General features: G+C 38.6%; 1 long non-coding RNA gene across 1 annotated transcript in view; it reads right to left on the minus strand.

The window, feature by feature from the left end:
- The window catches only part of LOC139827087 (uncharacterized), a 146,962-nt gene extending 137,501 nt beyond the window's left edge, over positions 1–9,461 (minus strand). Inside the window, exon 1 of the long non-coding RNA XR_011737282.1 lies at positions 9,390–9,461. This is a non-coding gene — a long non-coding RNA (uncharacterized lncRNA). The remainder of the gene's footprint in view (positions 1–9,389) is intronic.
- Positions 9,462–10,111: the final 650 nt, after the last annotated feature.

Here is a 10,111-nt window from a genome sequence, read left to right on the forward strand (position 1 = left end):
ATGAAGTTTTCTTAGCTCTGAAATAGAGAGGTAGTATTTTAAAAATGGAAAACATTATTAATATACTTTTGTTAAAATATATACTTTTGTAAAATCTCAGACAGCTTTTGTTTGTTCATGTTTTAAAGAGCTTAGCTAAGAGTTTAGCTTTCTAGCACAGAACATGTTTCTCTGTCTTTTCTGGAAGATTATGTAGACTCACCTTAAACAGTATGAAAGCAGAAGTTAAGCATTTGTCTTGAAATTTAACAAGAGGATTTTATCTTTGCCAATGTACAAATACAGAAACTCAATGGATTCCCAAGAACCAGTATATCAACAAGGCATGCACCTGTCAATATTTCTGAAAATACAATGAAGCAAACTGTGAAACTGTAATGTTTTTTGTTGCCAATAAAATCTATGTAAGAAAACTCATTTAAAAGTCTGTTGTTTATCTTCTGATTTTCTCTGACAACCTCCTTCACTGAGCAGAGAGAGTGGAAACTCGTTTGCTCTTGTTGGAACAAGGACAATTCTCGCTGATCTGAGCCACCTCCATGCACCATCATTCCTCTCCCTTTCACTCCCCGTGACCCACACCACCCTCTCCAGTCTGTGGACTTATAAAAACCTGGAGATACTCTTGGTTTAGTCTCCCTCCCTTTTTTTCTAATACCTCCTAATAGCATTACTAAAAATATATTAGAATTTACAGTTTTACTACCTTACTGACATGCCTTTCTTCGCACAGAAATCAGCAAGAAAGAAATCCAGAAGAGGTCTAGGTAGGATCAGTTACACAGAAATATGGAGTAAAAACAAAACAAAACCAAAAACAAACACAAAACAAAACAAACAAACAAAAATCAAAAAACAAAACAAAACCAAAACCAAACACAAACAAACAAACAAACAAACAATTTGTGGCAGACTAAGGTTGACACAGAGGAAATTGAGGAAACATAAGTGTCCTGGACAGATGGCTCTGACTTGTCTCACAACAGCCTTCCACTGTTTCTTGAATAAGAGGGAACAGCTTTTTCCAAGTGGAAGGACATAAAGAAACTCTTTGGCAGAAATATAGAAATATTTCCCTTCTTTTTCCTGTACAAGCTGCTTTTCATTTCAGATGTTCAAAGCAGTGGAAAAAGTTATTTAAGTAATGTTATCTATCTGCCATTTGAAGACCAGAAATCAAGATTGAGAGTTCTGAAGTAATTTGTCATTAAATAAAATGTTAGGGAACAAACAAGGAATGAAAGCTTGTTAAAAATGTTATCACCATTTCTCTCTCCCTCTTTTCATCTCTCCTGTTCCTTCTGATTTTCTTTCCCCTATTCTTTCCTCTCATCCTCTCTCTCTTTTGCTCATGCTCACTTTATGTTAAAGTCTGTATCTCCCTGTCAGCAAGAATTTACCATAATTTAAAAGTGATAACAGTAATGCAAGTGAACAAATATTCAACCATCTCATATGGCATGAATGTCAGAAAGGAAACGCTCAGAAAATTGCATGCAACATATAAAATGCAAATGTAATATATAATGTCCCATGTGGAAAATGAAAATGCTGAGCTCAATTCTTGCCCTTTACTTGCCTTTTACTTCGACTTCTTCTGCTGAAAAACTAAGGCATAAACTCTCCTGAATCTCATCTCACCATCACTACACAGAAAACTGTGAAGTATTGAGGTAGCTGTTTTCTCTCAGAATCAAGACAAAATGAAGCTTCATAATAACTTGTTTTATCAGGCCCACCTATTCCGCAAATACTTTAGCTTGTATTGACTGGCAAAGAACACACTACTTTCAGCTTTCTGCTGCCATTGATCTCTCATGACTCTATCAACAGTTTCTCCTGCAACTAAAAATTAACAATTGGAATATGCAATAAGAATTAAAAGTCTTTTACTTTTCTCATGAAAGAAAATTGTTTTTCTTCCTGTCCGTGCAATTAGCTCGTGTTTCTCCCCACCTCTACATCTGCTATTAAAATGTCCCAAAGTTCTTAGCAAATTGTTGAGGCCTTTTTTTTGTTTTGTTTTCTGAGGAAAAAAGGGATCTGGTTGTGCTATACACTTTCATAACTTCTGCAGAATTCCCATAGGACTGCTACATTTTTAGTTTCATTAAAACTTTAGAAAATTTTTGTGATTCAGACTGATTTCTTTTTTCATGTCATCAGAATCTACCTCATTTACTCATTATTTTGCTTTATTTTTTTAACTTAGCCACAGAAATTTGGTCATTTCAAAGAGTAATGCATGTTAAAAAATTCTGGAGATATTAGTCATCAACAACGTTAATACTCTGTGGTTTGGCAGAACTCTTGGAACTGGTGGAGGGGCTGCCATATGTCAGAAGAGTGCTTTGCTGTGAATTCTGAAAAGTTGCCAGTGCAGGAATCATTGTTGGTAATTAGAAGCACCCTTTAATTATTCTATCCTCCCAGATCGAGTGTGACCCAACCATAAAGCACTATCTCCAATGGCAAGTTTTTTCCACAGCAGAATTACAGCTGAAGATAAACGTTTTGGCCAACACCAGCCACAGCCAGTGAGTGGGAAGTAAACTGGGAACATTTCTGACCATCCTTCCTCATCAGTGTAAAGAACAGTCCTGAATGAGCAAGCTGTCAAATTGGGATGTAAAAAGGACAAAAGACAGAATATAAGGAAAGAAAGATATGGATGGACTTGACAAGCCCATGAAAGATATGGATGGACTTGACAAGCCCATGAAGACTGTAGCTCCAGAAAATGAGATAAAACTGTGGGCAACAGTTCTGAATCAGACAGTAAACAATGAGGCAGATAAACAGGGAGGTAAGGGGGTTATCAACAGACAAGAACAAGGAGGAGGGAAGACAGTCTGTTAAAGCATACAGGGTAACACCAGGAAGCTTGAACTGTTTGAACAGTTCATTGGGTTATAAGCTTCTGTGAGGAAGAGGGCAGAAAAGAGAAAAAGACCATTAGAGAGAGACATTAATGAGCAAAACGCTCATTCATGAGACTAGCTGATGCATTGCTAGGGAAATGGTACAGTTAAAGCCATCAGAAAGAGGACCCTGAAGGATGACGTGTAAATACACACCTGGGCAAAAGAAACAGGACTGAACCAGGGCACCACGAACAGCCAGGAAACTTATGTGGCTCCCTGCATATTGAAGCAATTGGCATGGACTCCTTTCCTCGGGAATCTCATCATCCGCGTATATTTTATAGACACTCCAGAGGCTTACCTCAGAGCTGTGGATTACATTTGGCTTTAGGATGTTCAAACATTCGTCTTTGCAATGATCTTTCTCCAGTCTTCCCACCAGAGCAATTGTTTATTTTCCTTTTTCCTTTATTCACATACCCCACATCAGTGTAACCATCTGGCAAGTTGGAAAGTCAATATATTATAATGGACAAATCTGGATTTATCAAAAATTCAGAACAGATTGCTTGTTCTGGGGATAATAGGTTTGAGTTTACTCTGTTTGATATGCAGCGTTAGTCTAAAGTTAGCAGGACAATCTATATATATCCTTTATATGAATTCTCTGTACATTTTTTGTGCTGTATTTAAAAAAAAAAAAAAGTCTCTCTGTTTGATCAGAATTCACCATCTGAATGAAAACAATTACAGTATAAGTCATAAAGCTTCATTCCTCTTCAAGCCCAGAAGATACTGGCTGAATTTAAACAGAAGCTCACAAGGTTCACAAGTAAATGTCCTTTTCTGAAGATGTGGCCCTCAGTGATTTAGCACTTATGAGCAGGATTTGCAGTACACATTAGATTGGAGAGAAAGATGTTTATGTTAATCAGCTGGAACTAAAAAAAAATTAAAATAAAACTGTGTAAGAATCAGGCTTTCTTTCTCATATAGCCCAGCTACAACCCTGAAATATGCAACTTTCTGAAAGGCACATATCGAACTCCCAGCTACCTGCCACCACAGCAACTGGCTGCCTCTGTAACTTTTAAAAAACTTGTTAAGAAAGGCAGTAGCACCAGTGAAAATGTCCTGCTGGATGGAGCAAGTCCCAAGGCTGTCCGTTGACATGCCTAACTACTTTGTCAGGATAAGTTCAAGTCCCTTCTGGACTTAGCCTTAAATTCCTTATTTTATATTTCAGTTGTTTCTAGAGAGGCCTTTTTAAAGAAATACAATTAATACAAATATATATTTTTTCTTGACTTGAAGATAGCTGTCTGGAATATCAAACCTAAAAAAAAAAAAAAGGCAAACAGAAAAAACTAATTTTGACACACAAGTTTCCCCTGAAAGGGACAATTTAAATTATTATGCAGCTATGTGTAAAAAGTAGAGTTTATATCTGAAATAATTTTTCATCCTTAACTACTGTGTTTATCACCATGGAAGAAATATGTTAAGATCACAGTATCACAGTATCACAGTATGTTTGGGATTGGAAGGGACCTCAAAAGATCATCTAGTCCAATCCCCCTGCTGGAGCAGGAGCGCCTAGGTGAGGTCACACAGGAATGTGTCCAGGCGGGCTTTGAATGTCTCCAGGGAAGGAGACTCCACAACCTCCCTGGGCAGCCTGTTCCAGTGCTCTGTTACCCTCACTGAGAAGAAGTTCTTTCTCAAATTTAAGTGGAACCTCTTGTGTTCCAGCTTGATCCCATTGCCCCTTGTCCTATCATTGTTTGCCACTGAGAAGAGCCTGACTCCATCCTCGTGGCACTCACCCTTTATATATTTATAAACATTAATAAGGTCACCCCTCAGTCTCCTCTTCTCCAAACTAAAGAGCCCCAGCTCCATCAGCCTTTCTTCATAAGGGAGATGCTCCACTCCCTTAATCATCTTTGTTGCCCTACGCTGGACCCTCTCCAGCAGTTCCCTGTCCTTCTTGAACTGAGGGGCCCAGAACTGGACACAATATTCCAGATGGGGTCTCACCAGGGCGGAGTAGAGGGGAAGGATGACCTCTCTTGATCTACTGACCACCCCCCTTGTAATACACCCAAGGATGCCATTAGCCTTCCTGGCCACAAGGGCACAGTGCTGGCTCATGGTCATCCTGTTGTCCACCAGGACCCCCAGGTCCCTTTCCCCTACACTGCTCTCTAATAGGTCATTCCCCAACCTATACTGGAACTTGGGATTGTTCCTGCCCAGATGCAGGACTCTACACTTTCCCTTGTTAAATTCCATCAGGTTATCCCCTGCCCAACTCTCCAGCCTGTCCAGGTCCCGCTGGATGGCAGCACAGCCTTCTGGCGTGTCAGCCACTCCTCCCAGCTTAGTGTCATCAGCAAACTTGCTGATGGTACACTCAATTCCCTCGTCTAAATCATTAATGAATATATTGAATAATATTGGCCCCAGTACTGACCCCTGAGGCACTCCACTAGATACTGGCCTCCAACTGGACTCCACACCATTGACCACCACTCTCTGGTTTCTCTCTTTAAGCCAGTTTGCAACCCACCTCACTACTCTATTGTCTAGACCACACCTCCTCAATTTAGCTGTGAGGATGCTGTGAGGGACTGTGTCAAAGGCTTTACTGAAGTCAAGGTAGACCACATCCACCGCTCTGCCATCATCCATCCACCTTGTTACATTCTCATAAAAGGCTATGAGGTTGGTCAAGCATGACTTACCCTTGGTAAAGCCATGCTGACTGCCCCTAATGACCCTCTTATCCCTGATGTGCCTTGAGATGACACCAAGGATAAGCTGTTCCATTACTTTCCCAGGGACAGAGGTGAGGCTGACCGGTCTATAATTACCCGGGTCCTCCTTCTTGCCCTTTTTAAAGACTGGAGTGACAAGATAATGTATTCTAATCTAACACATCTTATTTATTGAACTATTAGATAGTTCAGTTAATCACTGTAGTTTTAATGTGAAGAATTTCCACTTAAGAAAGCAGAAAAAGGTGCTCAAATTTTCACATTATCTTCATTTTGGGTTTATCTTTTTTTTTGTTTGTTTCACACAACTCTCTTCCCATTCACTTGTAATGCAACATAGGGAAACATTTGATAAGACAATGATAAACTGGTTATTTCTGAGGAAAGAATTTCAGTATTCAATAGAACTTCAGTTCACAGAATGAATCTAACATGGGAAAATAATTATTGTCTTGTATGTTGTGAAAACCTGAGCTCTTTAAAAGCAAATCACCAATAAACATTCAGCTACACACCAAAAAACAGCTCTAGCAATGCCACAAATGATAATGCTGTTTTAACAAGACCAGAATTGAGTCTGATTAGTGATTTTCTACTGTTTCTGATTTACTACAGCTTTCCAGGTCAAGCATACAGATCAGAACTCAACAGTATTTTAGAGCCTCTACTGTATCTATAGCCAGCAAGGTTATTTTGTTTTTCTTTAAAGTGATGTCAGTAGAATAACTAAATTATTTTTACAAGCAGAACTGTGTTTATCTCATCTGCAGTTCTTCCTTCTTTGGTATCATGAGACTCTTCTTAAGTAATTCATTGTTTAGTAGCATAGTTTTAAAGAATGTGTTTTGAACCCTAGAAAGTTATAGTTATTACCCTGCCAGAGAGAGCTTCCCCATACCAACGTGACACAGGCTGTGTAGCCTGAACAACTTGTTTCTGCAGTGTTGTTGTTGCTATGGGAACAGATGTGAAATGCTTACTGCTGTACTATAACACAATTAAGTACATTATGGCCTCTTTAATTGCATTCTTTAGGAGTCACTACAAATGAAAACAGAGCATCAGTCTGGACGGACCTGCACTTGTATTCAAACAACAATATTGAATTAATATTAGAGGATATTTTTTTTACCTATTTTAACCACTTCTTTCTCTTACAGTTCTCACATCAAAAGAAAAAAAAATCTGTCTTCTAAAGATACCTAACAAATTACTGCATTTAAAAGGTGGGAAGACAAAAACATTGAGTTTAGGGGCTTTTTGAGCCAGTAGATCATATTTAGTAGATCTTGACAACTCCAATCTAGTAACAGTGGAAAATTCTTGAAACAGAACATGCCAGTTTCTCCTGCATAATGGGCCATATAGACCTACTATGAGAATATCCCAGCTCTTTTAAAATAGCTGGGATATTCTCATAGTAGGTCTAGATGTAAATATTGGTTATAATAGTGATTCTATCTCCTTTATTTGTATATTGTACTATAAATCATCTGCTTTTATTTTTTTTTTCCTCCTAATATTGACTCTCCATTCTAGTTTACATACTACATAATGAGTCACTGAGCTGTCTTCAAAAGAGAGTTCCATTTTTTCAGGGAAGAGAAAAATAAAGAAAACGTAAAGAAAACATCAAAAACCAAACAAATAAGCTTGATAAAAAGAAACAAGTCTTGTCAAGAAACAGAAGAATGAAGTTTCCAAGGCTCCACTAAATCTAAATTCTTGTACTATTCTTTCAGTACTGCTAATCTCTCATTGTCTCTGACATAATTCTATGCCTAATCTGTTACTTCCCACAATCTGCTAATGAAACCCTAGCCATAGAAAAACAAACTACTCTGGAATGGAAGGAAGGAAGGAAGGAAGGAAGGAAGGAAGGAAGGAAGGAAGGAAGGAAGGAAGGAAGGAAGGAAGGAAGGAAGGAAGGAAGGAAGGAAGGAAGGAAGGAAAAGAAAGAAGAAGGAAAGAAGGAATGAACGAAGGAGGGAAAAGCAAAGCAGTAAGTGATAAGAGGAACATCAGATTGAGAGTTTTTGCTGTCTCCCAGTTAGGGAAAACCACTGGAATAGTTAGTCATGCTGAATGGAAATAGCAAAAGAAAATACATAAATTCTGCCAGTTGAAGAAAAGTTTTCAGTTTTGAAACCCTGTATTGATCTGGTGCATTCATTCTTCAGGAATACTAAAAGTTGCAATCAACAAGAGGACCTTTTGGGGGTAGAAGAACAGGGAATAGCAGGAAGAAACACTTTGAACTGATCATAAAGAAATAGCTAAACTTCCAAGCAGTTTGGCCCGTGGTGGATATCAGAGACAAGTCAGAAACAGGAGGTTTACAGAGATGCCAAAAGATGGAAATACCTGAGCAACAAGGACAGTTGTGGTATGGTCCAATGATATTTTATGTTCAAATAAAGATCACTCTTGTTCAAAATACTATTACTAGTACCTCTATTACCATCCCTGTTGTTATTGACCATTATTGTTATTAAATGCCTGTGTGATTCAGTGTTCGCCGAGGCATGGGCGGCTCCCAGTAGGAGCACTGAGCTGGACCGACCTCACAACCACTGGGAGAGTCAACAAAAGCCAGGCAGAAGCTGTGGCCACAGAGACTGGCTGCCTATAAGCAAGGAGGCAGCAAGTGTTTTTCTAGAGCGCTGGGACAAAAGTTGTGCTGTGATTTGTCAACATTATTCCAGTCTCACACACAGTAACCATTCAGCACATTTTTAGTTGTCTGATAACTTCAACATCAGCACAAAACTTCTGATTAAGTCTCCTCAAAGGTTCACAACAGGTTGGGTGCTGCTGTCATGCCAATCACCTAGCAGTTCTCTGCTCATTATTCTGTTTTTGAGGAAAGCACTTGCTAAATCCATTGGTCAGAAGATCAGTTCAAAACTCCGGCCTCAGCATCTGACAGAGAGAATATGTAAACACAGAAGACTATGGAAGGGACAGTAAAAGATTTCCTCTTCAGATCATCCATGACTAGTTAATTCATGTCACAACAACAGTTTTCAGCAATGATTCATGTGTGTTTCAACAGAATAATTTCAAATTGGTAGCCTATCTGTTAGGATTAGAAAAATCAAAAGGGATTGGAAAAGAATAGTAATAAATTATTTCTATGTATTTGTTATTTTTGAATTGATATATGATTCATTTATATTTATTAACTTTATTTCTTGCCTTTGGTAACAATACAATGATCCCCTTACAGGAGGACAGTTATTTCAACTGGTATATGATAAATCCTTAAAAGATGAGTAGAGTAGGACTAACCAAAAAAAGACATAAGCTCCTAAATCTATCCGGAGCTATCCCCTCCTTTAGGTACCTGAATCTGCTCTAGATGGCTAGAGCAACCTCCTAGGCAACTGGGTCTAGGTGGCCCTGCTTGAGCAGGGCAGTTGGAGTAGACAACCTCAAGGGGTTGCTTCCAATCTCAACCGTTCTGTGATTCTGTAATCCAAAATTTAAATTCTAAAAACTAACATTCAATAGCCATAATTAAAGAATGCCTGAGCTTTCTCTGAGTAGGGACTGCTTTTAGATCTTATCAGAACTAAGTATATATGGACACCAACGAATAGTTATTTGTTCCTTCTTCCACATTGTCTGCTAGGCTGAGTTCAGTAGACATTCATAGCACACTTATTGTCTGACACAAAGTATGTTACTGTCACAAGAGAATATGTTGTTTATTCCAGCTTTATCAGTAAAGAAATGCACTTACCCAGATTTTGGGAACATCTAATGTAAAAGCCGTTCCATCTTTGTCTCCCACTAAGCATGCCAGCTTTGTTAACACAAAGCTTGTTTCTGTTCTGCAGCCTGGTGAAGTAAGAGCAGCACTCTAGTCCCTTCTGGCTCAGCTATTTCACTCAGTAGAAAATGATTACATGTTCAGTATTCAATGTTTAAGCATGACTTCACAGGCTAGTGGACAGAGAAAGAATCTTTGATTATCTGCTCTACTGAATACTTAACATTGAGTCATGATCGTTTACTGACACCTAGTCTCTTTGTTCGAAAGAGTACACTACACACTGGAAGTTGTTCTGTTCATGTTTGCTGGTCCAATAAAAATGTATTTATTTCATGGGGAAAAAAGACAGTTTCAGCAGGAAGTAGTGATGGAAACTGATTTCATTATAAGTTATAATTGTATTGTGTGGAAGGTTTAAGGGAACAGATCGAAGAAAGAAGGACAGAAAACCAAAGTCTTCTGTCAGAGAGTCTGGAATGAAGAGCCAGTGTCAGGAGCACTCTAAGTGGTATCCTGTAATTGGTACATAACTGTTTGGGTTCAAGCCCTGTTTTCACTGCATCTTATTAGGTACCTCAATGTCTCCTTTTGCTACCTGCTGTCTTTTATGGATCTTATCTTCAGATATGAGCTCCTGTTTCTAGTATGGATCTTATTTCTGCAGATCTAATTTTCTCCAGGCATTTTGG

This window comes from Patagioenas fasciata, chromosome 1 (assembly GCF_037038585.1).
Source record: "Patagioenas fasciata isolate bPatFas1 chromosome 1, bPatFas1.hap1, whole genome shotgun sequence".
Classification (NCBI taxonomy): domain Eukaryota; kingdom Metazoa; phylum Chordata; class Aves; order Columbiformes; family Columbidae; genus Patagioenas; species Patagioenas fasciata.